Below are 13483 nucleotides of genomic sequence, written 5' to 3'. Positions count from 1 at the left end.
TCCAGATTTTACAAACAAACATCAACAGCTCTCATGCACTTTATCAATTTATGTTCATGGCACAAGTTATAACAGACTTCCCACTTTTTCCTCATAGTTTAAGCGGTCCTAAACACCCAGGAGTCTTATCATCCACTTACAGCTCTTAACAGGTTGAAAGAATAATTTAGGTTAAAGATATTCTATTTACATTCTGTAATAAACCTTATTATTTTCCTATATATACATTTTATGGCTGGATACAGTTCATACAACCTCATGATAGTTATAACTCACTCCAGCTGAGTGAGTGCCCATGGTTTAGGAGAACTTTGGGAATGTAATTTGGGAAACGTGGTCATTTCCCTTTGTCTTTGTAGAGCTCTAACCTATATTACTATGGCAAAAGTTGCATTTGACAGCTGATGGTGACAAGCTGCTAAATTTGCTTCCCTACAAATTTGTTTCCCAATTTGTTTCCCTGCTTTTGTAACTTCGATAGCAATGTTCTACCACTCCATTTGTGATTGTGGAGGCTATTTTTGTGCATAACATGTTTTAATGACTATCTGTGAAGGCTGTAATAGAAAGAGATTGCTTTTTGAGACCTTCTACATTTGAAGTTCACCACTTCAGAACTAAAATTTCTCCTGATTGCTAATAAGTAATTTTATTTCCCATCCCCCTTTCCTCTTTGGCTTCCCCTCACTGTGTCATTAGATTTGGGAAGCAGGATGTCAATAGCCATGGACCTTCTAGTATACTCCAGGGAATCTGGAAATGAGTAGTGTGAGGGATTTCAGAGGCCCGCGATCTCAGCCTTTTGTAGAATTGTTCACTAATTTATGTATCAAGTGCTCAATTTCAAAAATAAAATAGACAGACCTAAGTGTGGTATTTGCTTGTTCTGCTGTAGAAAATAGGTTTGCCAAAGGAAAAGTTTGTGCCCAGTTCTGGGCTCCCCAGTACAAGAGAGACATGGCACTCCTGGAGAGAGTCCAGCGGAGGGCTACCAAGAGGATTAGAGGGCTGGAGCACCTCTCCTACGAAGAAAGACTGCAAGAGCTGGGCCTGTTCAGCCTGGAGAAGAGAAGATTGAGAGGCGATCTCATCAACGTGTACAAGTATCTGCAGGGGGAGTGTCAAGAGGATGAGGCCAGCCTCTTCTCCGTGGTGCCCAGCAACAGGACAAGAGGCAATGGGCACAAACTGAACCACAGGAAATTCCATCTGAACCTGAGGAAAAACTTCTTCACTGTGAGGGTGACAGAGCATTGGAACAGGTTGCCCAGAGAGGTGGTGGAGTCTCCTTCCCTGGAGATATTCAAAACCCGTCTGGATGTGATCCTGGGCAATATGCTCTAGGTGACCCTGCTTGAGCAGGGAGGTTGGACTAGATGATCTCCAGAGGCCCCTTCCAACCTAAACGATTCTGTGATTCTGTGAAAAGGGAGGACTTTCAGCTGTTCCTCTCAGAAAGGAAAACGTAAAAACATTTCAGGTAAGACTAGAAATAACAATTTAAAAACTTCTATTGGATTGTTTATACAGTTGATCCTTGATTAAACTCATCAGCTCTAACATTAGCTTTAACACCCTAGGTCAGGTTTTTGCCCTCCCACAATTTCAAACCATGGCTAAGCCCTAGGGACCTCATCCTGCACCTCTGCTGAAGGAATTTACTCCTAGTGTAGGGAAGATCTTCTCAATTTCCTGCAAACACCATTCTCTTTTGGCAGGGCAAACACCATTTTGAAGTTCCAGAAGTGGCTTTAGATATTGAAGCTGATAAAAATCTTAAATGAGTTGGCTTTCAATTTCAGTATCCTCCAAAATATATCATTGCTATAGTAGCCTTGTTAGCAGCATCACAGAAAATATCACTGAAACCCCAAAGATGAAAATAGGGAAATTCTTCAAGGAATTCCATGTCACATGCAACTCTCACTAAGAACCGAAATAACAGATCCAGTCTTTATTACCCCCATGAGACAGAACAGCCTGTGTAGCTAACGTATTTCAAAACACCATCACATACTTAAATAATTTTTTCCCAACACCTCTCTCCCTGTTTCTTCCTAAAACTCAATTCTAGAGAGAGGGGGACTCATTCAAATCCTTACCAAATCCCGTCAGCAAATGTATGCTTTCAAAAGCTTGTAGAATAACCAGTATCTTTGGGGTTGCGTCAATGGAAGAGTGAACCCAGGACCGCTTTTATGGTGCAGCAATGGTGCCATCTACAGCCTGAGGCTTGCCACAACATAATCCACACGAGATTGTAGATGAGATTTTTCAGATATTTTCACCATAAATATACTCTTTAAAATTCAAGCCCAAAACAAGACACAGCTTTAATATTACATTTAATAGGGCACATTTTAATACTTTTGCCAGGGAGATGCTATATATTTTCTTGCTGTTTGTTCTGCGATCACACCTTCTTTAGAACTCTTCAGCTACAGACCAAAACTATTAATAGCAATGCCTGGTGCTCGGCAGATGTGCCTATGGAAACCATATGTTAGAGGCAAGAGGTGAGAAGCAGAACAACATGTGATTTGTAGTGTCAAACCTATACAAACCCATACAGAGTACATTATACATGCTTGCAGAAAAAATGTACTGGACCTTTTTATAAGCCATAGTTCAGCTGTTATCTTTACAATTAAGATGGTTCTCACCCTGATTTCTCCACACTTGCTATTTGAAGCAAGAAAATTAACTCTCCCAGTGCAACAGGCTCACCGAGAAGCCTCTCTGTTACTTCCTGGATATTATAAATATATAATGCCAAATTCAGAAATAATATATAGTACAGATAACCTACCAGGAAGGGAGCTCTAATGAGCACCTGGAAGCTTAAGCTGATGCAAGTCACTTTTCCTCCACCTCCTCTGTGGACCAGGCAGAAAGGCAGAAGACATCTCTTGTTTATGCCAACAACATTAAATAGGGCAGATCTATTTTTACCACAGGGACCATAACTCTATATCACCACTGCCCACATTGTGCATCACTGCCCATCTCTCCAAGCTACCACCTCTCACCACCATCACAGTCATTACGGCTGCAGCCAGGCCTGATGCCAAATATCTGCCTGACAGCTGCATCCACTCCTCTTAGTGGCTCTCTGACTCTCATAATAAATACAAACCTTTTGTTAAATAAATGCAGGTGTCGCAATAATAGCAAGCTTTCTTTCCATATGCAAGCCAAATGTAACCACTACAGTGGGCAAAGTCTTCCCAAGCCTGCAGACAGCTGAAATAAGGACTAGAAGTGCAGTCTGATAGTCAGCCTTGTTAGAATGCTAATTTTAAAGCACAGGACTGTTGCATTTCACCATCAAGATTCATTTGCGGGTCATATTAATTTGTACAAAAGTGATAAGAGGGTTACATGAACTCCAGAATGACTGCAGGGAAAGCAACAGACTGAAGAGAAAAGACAGAGACTAGGTCAAAAAGTGAAACATACCGACAGGGAGAGAAAAGTGAAAGGAGAAAGGCAAAAGGCAGCAGTCGCACGTCTTGGCTTACCATTAAATGAAGAAGTATGTTAGAAAAGAGTGATCTTAAGCAACAGATAACTGTGAAGTTCAATGACCATACGAAGGCACAAGATTCCCAACAATGTCACTGGAATATCAAAAAGCAGAGTATAGAACGTCACCCTCAATTTGTATGAGTAACGTCACTGGAATACCAAAAAGCAGAGTATAGAACGTCACTCTCAATTTGTATGAGTACAAGAATTCAGCCTCTTCACTAAACGAATCCAACCCAACACATTTAGCAGCTTTCCTATCCTTCACAGCAGAATTTGGACCTTAGTGGGGCAGGGGCGAAGTTATCTAAAAACAGAAGAATAGGCAATTCACAAGCTTGTTAAAGCCAATTTCCAGAGCAGAGATTTCATAGTGAAGCAGGAGCTCTATTGTGTTCTGTTTCTTTATTACCTAATTCTATGCTATCTGCCCAGATATTTCAGTATGGATACACATTTCCATTCAGGGAGACTGCCTCCACGCAGACCCCCAACACAGTATCTATTCATTAGGACATTTACCTTATCCAAGTTGTACCCACTCTTCCATCTCTTCTGAAATCAAATCCACTCCACAGCAGAAAGCATATAAGCTACAACCTAACCAATAATCTTCCCAGTATTCATACTGTTAAGACTTTCACCATACCTCTGTTGAATGTTTTACCTCAGACTGTGCTGCAAATAATAATCATTCAGGTTTGCTTCAGATCGGGCTTTGTTGTTCATAAACTCCACTTCTTCTTCTGAAGTCAGCAGGAATTTTGGTACTGACTTTGTGCCGAAGCACTGCCTTAGTCCTCTGGGAATTGGAAAGAAGAGACAGAAAGCTTGCAAGTTGCCTTTTTGTAAATATTTGAGAACCCTTTCTTACTCTCCCCAACCTGACCTCTAAAGCAAAGGCTTGTTTATGACAATCACTGCAATGTGGACTGAAATCAGTAAGTTCTCAGAGGCATGAACAAACATCAAAAATACCTTCAGCTTCAGAGTATAAAGAGCATCACTGCAGTATGACCAAGATCAGTCTTGCTTGATAGACTCACTGCTTCAGAGAGTTCATCAGGAAGAGTTCCTGAATGAGTACTGCCTATAAAGGTAATAAAGAAGCAAAAAACTTATGTTAAAAAAAACTATTGACTTTTTCTTTTATGAACGGATTTTATTTTCCCCTAAAATTGGAGGCCGCTTTTACTACTGTAACTTCCCCAGCAAGAATCTACCTGCAGAAAGACTGGCTTATATAGCATTAAGACTAAAACCATCCCAAATATTTTCTCCTCCAGTAGGACAGCTGCCTAAGTCAATGTACTTAAGCTTTATTTATTCAGGCAAGAATTCTCTCTTCAGTGCTGGAAATAGAGTTTAATTTGCAGAATTATTGCTTGAACAAATTGCTGAATCAGAAAGTTAAATTAAAACAATGCATCCTTGATATTTCTGAAGAACTATATCTGATCCCATAATAGTTAGATGAACATACAGTAGAACATTTATCAGGTTGGTATAAAGGCAAGTAGCCAGAGCTCTATTTCAGATACAAAAAAGAAACAGATTTACAAATCAGCTACAAATGCAAGGATAAGGCCTGGAAGCCTTGTCACGTGTTTTTTCAAGACATAATAAGAGAATTTCAGACACCTTCCCTTCAATTTTAAATAATGTAATTAAGGCATTGTTCCGGGCAGGGCGGGGCGGAATAGATACAATCTTTTTTATTTCTATATATTTATTTATTTTAGTCAACTACTTCATAGGCCTGCCCTTTGTGCTACAGCTATGAAGTCTGTTCAGAAATGACCAGAGAGATAAATAGCAGAGAAAAGAGGTAAGAAAGAAAATGAATGCAATCAAAACTGTAAGCTTAAGATGTAGAAAAAGTCATCTGTATTCTGAAAACTAGAGTTTCTAAAGATGAATGCTTGCAGAAAGCATTCACACACTGCTAATTCAGTACAAGGTCACAGTTAAGCATCCAAAGGCACTTGTATTCTAGCAAATACAGCAAAGATATAGCTGTAGACAAAGACCAGAATTTGTTCCATGAGGCACTAGTAAAACCTTAGGTGCAGTGTTGCATACAATTCTACTCATGCATGCTTGAAAACTATTAGAGATAGAGAAGGGCAAGAAGAAAGGGAATAGCAAACTTTCCTGACAAGACGAACATCAAGAAACCTTGTCTTGTTTAATTTAAAAATTACTGTTGCCATGGAAAGAGCAAACAAACTAGAAGGGCCTAAAGATTTTAGACAGAAACTTAAAATCAGAACGGAATTTTCTGTCTGAACTGATGTTCTAAAAAAGTCTTTCAGTGCAAACAAAACAGTTAGTCATTTTAAGATGGAATATTATCAGCTTATGAAAGAGACTCAGAACAGACAAGTGAACTCAGTGGCCTACACTGCTTACATATGATTCTAGGCAAACATCTTAAAGGCATCATAGAAGATTATACCAAAAAAATAGTGGTACAGCACTTTAAATATGATTGCTCTCCTCCCTTCCCGCATGCTAACTTTGTATTTACCTTTGTTTTTTTCACTCCCACCATCATACAAAGAGAAATATGCAGAATTTTGTAACAGTCAAAGAAATTCCAAGAGGCAGCATTTTCAAAGTCACATAGTTTCTTAGTGAGAACTGGGGAAAACATCACACCCACAAGCAGGGGACGAGAAAGATTACAGGGTAGTAACCGCAGAGATTCATTTTTGAATGAGAAGGAAGACGTTTTGGCCAGTGTGTGTAAGAGATGGGTTAAGGCTTTCTGAGTGTCAACAGGCTTAAAAACAAAAAACAAAAAAACAAACAGTCTTCAGCAGTTGATCTTAAAATTACGTGTTTCAATCCAAGTGCTTAATAAAAAGAACATCTGTAAAAGAATCTGGCCACGCTCAGCAAGATAAGAGATGTTCTGTTAACAATACAAGAAACAGATGGACTGACACCACATTGACACTTGCAGACGAATTTAGGAACTGAATGGGATAACTACAGGTTAGCAATTGCACAGGAACAAATACAAGAGGATTGTAAAATGTTGAAAGGTGGATGAATGACTTCCTCCTCCTGAAGATGGGAAAGAACTTGACGTGGTACCTGGATTTTTTACATCCTTACCTGAATGTGACTCTCTGAAATACTTTGCAGATGGGAAGAGACTAAAGACAAACAAAAAATTAAAGTCCCAGTGTGTATTTTGAAGCTCTCCTCTTCCCACCTGTCCCCACCCTGGGACACGCACAGAGTGCTTCTGCTGCCCAACTACACAAGGCTGCTTGAAAAAACCCACAAACACTCGTAGACATTACTGAAGCTCTGGAGTTTTTTCTTTTGATACGGCTTGAAACTTTTGGGTGATGGGGGAGAGGGGGAAAACAGTCCAGGTCGGGGGTTTCTCCTTTTTCACCAGCAAATAATAAATGGATGATGTTGGGGGCAAAGGTTTAAACAAATCATTTTTCCAAGAACAAGAAGCAAGTAGAAGTTTTTACTGTGAGGAAAAACTGGAAAATATAAGGAAGTGAGAGCTTTTCATAGAAAATGTTGTATTCCACAAGTTGTTCCGTCACCAAAATTCAAGTAACATTCTTTGGACAGCAGGTGTACTTTCAAACCTTGGTTTCAGCTTTAAGCATCCCAACAAGGCACAGACCCAATTCCTAAAAGTTTGCTTATGCCTAACAAATGTCTAGAACATATTTATGAACTTACATATTACACGAAAATATTCTTAAGCCTTCTCAAAAACAATCCTGGCTTGTAGAATAGCACTTTTGCAGCAAAAAAAAAATGGTATCTTAGCTTGATTTCCTGGCTTTGCAACAATACAGGACTCTTGGTCAATCCAAAGCAGTAAAACCCAGTTACTTTCATTCCTGGAAAAAAAAAGACCATGTTTTTGTTGTACTCCTTGATGCAGCTGGAAATTCCGGGGAGTCTTAAGCTCCCAAGATGGGAAGAGAGTAACCTACTACATTCTTAATTTATTCCTCCAGCTGTTCCTATTAGAGGGTTACAGTTTGGTTGCTGAATCTAAGGTAAACACTTATTTCAGCATCAGTCCTGATCAACCTGCAGAAATGCATCAAGTTTCATCTACAGTTACACAGAGGTCAAGGAGCGCCTTAAACACTCCAACCACCATTAAATGCAGGCATCAAACATTCAAGCTTTCTTTGTTTAAAAAAAAAAACCCCAAATTAAAAAAACCCACACATACACATTCAAGCTTCTGAGGAAAGAGGAACTGAAATATGGTGAAATTTGGAAGGGGCAGCTCTAATCACTGCAGCTGTTTACAGACAAGGCAATATGAAGGAAATAGCCACTTCTGGCAGGACAGAACAAAAAAGCAGAAATCCCAGAACAGGAAACACTAGCCACGCAAGCAGCAGTGATCAGAAGCTGGTAAAGGCAGTATCACATTCTAATAGCAATACTGAGGAAGACATGAAAACAAGAATCTATTACAGCAGCAGAGAAAATCTGTTTAAGTTTTACATCTCAACAATTTTCAGGAACTGGAGCCACTTGCAATAAATTGGCAAGCCACACCAACTAAATATTAATAGCACAGATTCCTTGTCTCAGATCAGAGAATTTTTAAAATAACTTCATAATTAGTCAACTGTACTGAGCTGCAACAGAAGCAAGAATGACATCTAGAAGAATTTACATTAAGACTTCTGGAAGTCAGTTAACAGTTTGGAGGTGTCAAATCCGGACTTTCAGTGTAGATGGGGGGGAACAAACAAACAAAGAACTGTGCAAATGTTTCTGGAGCGTATACAATTTAATATCTTATTGTGTTTTTGCATTAAATCCCTGTTTCTCAGAAAGATATAGGCTTTATAACACTGCTATTCATAATTTATTTACAACAGAAAGGAAAACCTGCCTAATTGCTCGCAATATTCCATAAGGTGGCTTTGAAAACCTTAAAATGAATGTAACATGTAACCTGCTAACCAGGATGCACAGTGAATTGACTCTAGTTATCATAGCTCAGCTGTTTCTTCAGAATCTCCTCCTGCTCTCACCAGTAAGTTTGACCCAGTCAAACTGGGCTTCTGATATTCTGTCCTGCACTCACCTTGTTTCTTCTAGCCATGGTGAATGGAGTCCTGCTCCGTTTTCTTGCTTCCATTCCAAAGAGCACTGAAAGGCCATCTTTTACAATTCCCAGTCCTTTGCCTTGTGCTTTTAGATGTTGTTTATTTGCACAGATGATGTGCCCTTACGTAATGTTCTACAGAACACTTCCAAACTTTTCCAACTTCCATAACCCTCAAGTCACCTCTAATCTTTATAAAAATATAGCTTCCACGATTATCTTCCTGTCACATCTCTCTGACCAAATCACGAGCACTCCTAATTCCTTTCATCTGCATACTCCTTTGTTTTCAGGGAAACGATACTCTATCTAGTCCTCACCTTCAAGGCTCTTTGCATATTTCACTGTTTTCCCAGATATCCCCTTCCCTCTGCTGGACCACTTATTTTATAGCTTGTGCCATACTCAAAGTACTCTGCAAGCAGTATGACACACAACCATTGCATATCAGCTAATCAGGTAACCAATATACAGGCAGGACTAACACAGTGCCAGGCTGAGAATTAAGACACTTGGCCCCTGATACAGGTGATGCTTCTATGCTGGCTTGGCAGTCATGAGATAGATGGAGCAATGGTCCTCATTATTCCTTGGAACAGGCTAAACATTCATTACTTTTTAATCGCTGTCTTCCAGCTCTCCATTTCCCCTCCCCCTTCACGGGTTTTAGTTTTTACTCTTCTCTTGTGTCTGCAAGTTGCTATCACTATCTTAAAAATAAAAAACAGACAAAATTATAACTTTGGGTTTTTTTCTTTTTTTATTACATGGCTTTACCATACCTAGTTTCAGGTCAACAACTTTTTCAGCAAAGCTAACTAAGGTCACACATCTGTGTTTCACATAACCAAGCCTTGAATCAGACAGCTGAAATCTAGGTGAGGGGTTACATCTACTCATAGGCACTTTTCAACTGTGCCAACTCCACTGTGTTAATGACGTTAGCCTTCGAGTATTTGTCCACCGTCCCCTCCAACGTCTCCCTTATATTTAGGGCATGCTTCCTTCTAAATCCGTATCACCACTACCATCTCCTCTGAATCCCTCCTCAAAACAGATGATTTCTCGCGGGTACTATACCAGAGTAAACTAGCTTGCACAAGAGACAGGTGTATTATTAGCTAGCTAATTTCAGCTCAAGTTTTTCTTTCTTGACTAAGAACCAGCAACTTGTGGATTTGCAATTGATCTACAAATATTTTTACATAAACTCATTCTGTGAGGAGTAAACAGATGTCCAGGCAGCGCTCCTTAAAACTTAAATCGTAACCCAAGGTCTTAAACAACTGATCATCTCTGGGCCAAGATTTTACTGAAAATCTGACATAGACTATTCTGTGAATACAGCGTCAGATTGAGACACACGACCTACTCTGCTAGTATTTGCTACCCTTCCTTAGGGAATGATCAAAATATACTTGGGGGGCGGGGGAGAAAGATTCTTAACTAACAAGCGCTGATTCTAGCTTTTACTAAACAGTTGCAAGCTGGATTGCGACATTTTCAGGAAACTTTGACACAAACCAGGAAAAATGTGGCCACTGACTTAAGATGGGAACAGGATTTTAACCCTAGGGCTCAGGAGAGGGTTCTAGATCTTCTTGAGCAATGAAATCCCAATAGGACCATTTAGACATTTCTTTAATACACATAATGCTACAAGCAGGAGTGACAGAATAACGCTGTGATTTTTTTTCATGTAGGTACTTAGCACAAATAGAACCTAACAGCCAATATACTAATTGGGATGTTTTGTTTTGTCTTAATTAAAGTATATGTTAAGATGTACAGCCATGACTTATATAATCCATATCTCCAAGTGTGCAGACTCTGCCCTCAGGATGCAACACCCTCTTTAATGGAAGGTAAGTACTAAACTGTGGGGGGGGGGTTGTTGTTGTTGTTGTTAAACAAAGAAGCTGATACTCATGAAGTTCAAAGCATTGAATCAGCTGTTATTCAAAACCTGATAATATTTCTTTTTATACTTAAGTATTAAACGTAAAACTGTGGCTCTGCCCAAAAGAAAGCAACCAGAAGAAAGCCACAATATTATCTTGATGAAGTCAACTAAGAACTAACTCATGATTCTACACATCATCAGGGTGGGTCCCTAGGAAACTGAAACCCTTAAAAGGCCCTCTCCTTCTTGCTCTTCTCCCATATGCCTCAAACCCTACTGCCCCCTACTCCATTTTTAAATGCAGCTCCAATACCAGAATTCAATACAACAGTTTAATATTAAACAGCCTTCTCTATTCAAAACTTATCTGACTAAACTTTGAGCAAACCCAGAAGGAATAATAAACTGGAGGACTTGGTTTTCTTTGCCTTCATCATCTTAACTACATGAGGTATCCTGCTGAAAAATAAGTAATCCCTGCCTTACTGCCAACTTGATCCTCCTTCCCAAATAGCGTTACATAAATCCTCCCCATCAGCTTTTTATGATTTCCTTTACCTGAACTATTGCCCTGGAGATGAACCATTGTATGGGTGTACAGTTCCAAAGAAGCTAGCAGGTATGAAAAAGGTTCCATGCATATCTTTGTAGAATTAGGTCCACATACTGCAAAGTCTTCCAGAAAAGGAATACACCTCTCCACCGGCTTGTAAAGCATCAGGTAAACAATTTTAAAAAGATACTAATAAGACTAGCTACAAGTATAAACAGTATATTGTCCTTCCTTCTATTCTCCACAAGCTGTACTTGAGGTAACAGCTGTTGGCTGCTTCTTCCAGGATCTGCAGTTGTCACTGTCTCTAAGTAGTGCTGGCTCACCGAGTATCCCAGACAGTGTTTCTTGCTCCATGCCAGAAACCTAGCATATCAGAGTCTGCTTCAGGGATGAGACTCACACAGCTTTGCCCAGCCAAAAACAACTCAGCTCAACACCCGATCCAGTCCTCAGATTCCTCTGTTAGAATTACCTGATAGCTGACAAACACAACTTTGCCTACTAGTGACCGAACAACGCATGGTGGAGTCCAGATATCTAGCAACCCGAATAAAAAGAATTCAAGCTATGGCTCTCCTTCATCTACATTTAATCAGCCCCTCTAAAATAGATCTCACATTCTCCTGCGCATGTACTATGCACTTAATTTGTTTGTTATTCCACACAAGTGCTAACTACACATCCAAACAATACACAAGCAAGCACCACGTTCAGTTCCTCTTCCGTGAAACTTTAAAAGGACATCTAATCCGTACCTAGACGTTCCCCCCTCTTTCAGTAGCACAAATGTCTTACGAAGAACTTGCTAATGCTACGAGGGACTACAAACTCTCTATTCAGGTGTTCGTTATATTCAGATTCAAACTTTTTATGCCTGCACAGCACTGTGTTAGCCCATAATAGAATCAAGCGTCTTAAATAAAAGCATAGTTCCCTGTCTATTTGTCAAAGTATTACAGCCCAGAACATAATTCTATAGGTTAAAAACATACCCACAAATAAAGCCATCTGATGGCCACTGAAATTAATGTTGCGTTGTTCCCTCCCACTCCCCCCAAAAAAGAAAAGTTAAGAGCAAAAGAGTTGCTTCTGCTGGGAAGTAATTTCACATTATATTTACCCTCCCTCTCTTGGAGAGAATTTTTTAAACAGTTACCCTGTTACAGACACAGTCACTGGAAGGGTTAATTTCCTTCTACCCACAGTTCTTCATGATGTCAATACAGTCTGAATGCAACTGAATCAGCCATAGCAATACCACATGTCCTATGCTTTTTCCCAATCCACTCATATTTCTAGAGTCTCTGTTCAGCTGAATGTGTTCTTTCAGACTTGTATCTTCATTTACATGCCAGTTCCTGGTATTATCTCATTGTAGCTTTAAAGCTGATAAGCCGTAAGGCACCTTATACAGCGGAGAATATGAAAAGTTTCTCTTCAATTTGGACCACAAAGAAATTACAGTCCTTTAGACTGCTTCATGATTTAAGTGATCTGCAGCTAATGCAGATCAGAAAAAAACATTTTGGGGGAAGCATTTTTTCAAAAAACACAATAGTTTTATTAAACACTCTCAGCTTAGGGAAAATAGATTGGTTAAAATTAATCTTTTCTGTTCACAGGTTAGCCTTTACCCAGAAAGTCTTCTGATCTGCTTCATCATGCAATTCTACCAGTGTAAGAGAGGAGGAAGCAGGCAAGCTGGGGAGGAGAGCAGGGCTGTTCCTTCCATAGCAGTGTTAGCTTTCACTGATTTGAAGTACTCAGTAACAGCCAAACACTTGGAAACACATGAGACACTGCAAGAGACAGACTACCAGTCTGGACAGAAAATTGGCCTGATTCAATACAACAGGTTGTTTTGTTAGTTAAATCAAAGCTGAGGCTTTGATAAAACACACACTCCCCCAAACACAAACCTACACAAATGCACATATAGGCAAAAATCTAAATTCTGCTTAAGTCAATAAAGGTTCTTCTATTCCTTGCAGCTGGAATTTCTCACAAGATTTTCTGGCTTTGAGAGAACTACTGTGTCAAAAATGTACTGAAGATAATAGCTTATTAAGATGTAAGACAATTGTCTGAAGTAGTTTGGCTTATATTTAATCTAAATCTAATCACTCTGCCTTTGCTGAAACACTTACCAATTCTCTCCTACCAAGATATTGGAACTTTTGATCTCTATTACCTTCTTCTGTAAAAAGTCCTCTACAGCACATCTGTAAGGATGACAGTAGAAGCTGGTACCTGAAACAGAACTGAAACTTAATCACTAAAAAAAAAAAAAAAGGTGCAAATAAGCTGATCTTTAAAATAAAAATATACTGAAATATTGACGTTTATAGAATGCACTTCCAGTCTAAAACAGCACCAT

General features: G+C 39.4%; 1 protein-coding gene across 5 annotated transcripts in view; it reads right to left on the bottom strand.

Moving 5' to 3' along the window:
* TNIP3 (TNFAIP3 interacting protein 3) overlaps nucleotides 1-13483 on the bottom strand; it is a 99729-nt gene that overhangs the window by 84117 nt on the left and 2129 nt on the right. For all 5 annotated transcript variants that reach the window (XM_068941701.1, XM_068941681.1, XM_068941687.1 and 2 more), the window contains 4 exons: nucleotides 13254-13356; nucleotides 7246-7409; nucleotides 4507-4618; nucleotides 4196-4330 (listed from right to left, as the gene is read on the bottom strand). The gene's annotated coding sequence lies outside the window, so the exon portion shown is untranslated. Of the gene's footprint in view, nucleotides 1-4195; nucleotides 4331-4506; nucleotides 4619-7245; nucleotides 7410-13253; nucleotides 13357-13483 lie in introns of those variants that run through there.

This window comes from Struthio camelus, chromosome 4 (genome assembly GCF_040807025.1).
Source record: "Struthio camelus isolate bStrCam1 chromosome 4, bStrCam1.hap1, whole genome shotgun sequence".
Classification (NCBI taxonomy): domain Eukaryota; kingdom Metazoa; phylum Chordata; class Aves; order Struthioniformes; family Struthionidae; genus Struthio; species Struthio camelus.
The sequence above is the reverse complement of the archived record's forward strand: the minus strand, read 5'-3'. Positions and strand labels throughout refer to the sequence as shown.